Source organism: Propithecus coquereli, unplaced genomic scaffold (assembly GCF_000956105.1).
Source record: "Propithecus coquereli isolate 6110/MARCELLA unplaced genomic scaffold, Pcoq_1.0 Scaffold225, whole genome shotgun sequence".
In the NCBI taxonomy this organism is placed as follows: Eukaryota; Metazoa; Chordata; class Mammalia; order Primates; family Indriidae; genus Propithecus; species Propithecus coquereli.
Genome location: NW_012147745.1, coordinates 1975644 through 1976432, shown reverse-complemented (window position 1 = coordinate 1976432; position 789 = coordinate 1975644).

Below are 789 nucleotides of genomic sequence, written 5' to 3'. Positions count from 1 at the left end.
TTGTTACCCAACTCTTCTTTATCTTAGGTCATGCTAAATGTGTAGAAGTTGTAAAAACTTTTAACTTACCATTACTGATGCTCGGAGGAGGTGGATACACAATTCGTAATGTTGCTCGATGTTGGACATATGAGACTGCAGTTGCCCTTGATTGTGAGATTCCTAATGGTAAGTGTTCTTACTATGCTTTCTTGATATGGTATAAGCTGTCAATACAGATGCTCTTTGACTTATGATGGGATTCCCTCCTGATAAACCCATTGTAAGTTGAAAATATCTTAAATTGAAAATGAATTTAATAGAGCTACCCTACCACACGTCATCACTTAGCCTAGCCAACCATAAACATGCCCAGAACACTTAACATTAGCCTACAGTTGGAGAAGATAAGCTAATACCAAGCCTATTTTATACTAGTAAAGTGTCGAATATCTCATGTAATGTATTACATACTGTGTATATTACATTAAAATTATGATAGTTTCACACCATCATAAGGCTGAAAAATTTTAAGTAAGACCATTGAAAGTCAGGCACCATCTGTATGTAGAAATAGATGGCTGAATGAAGAGTAGCTTTGAAAACTATATAAATAGGAGACCATTCACTTCATGTTCACCTTTAAACATTTTCTTTGGAAATATTTCACTACCTGAATCTGAAGTCTGTGCATGAATTTGTGTAAAAATTGAATTTTTGATATGTAACTTTATTTTTATTAGAGTTGCCATATAACGATTACTTTGAGTATTTTGGACCGGACTTCAAACTGCATATTAGTCCTTCAAA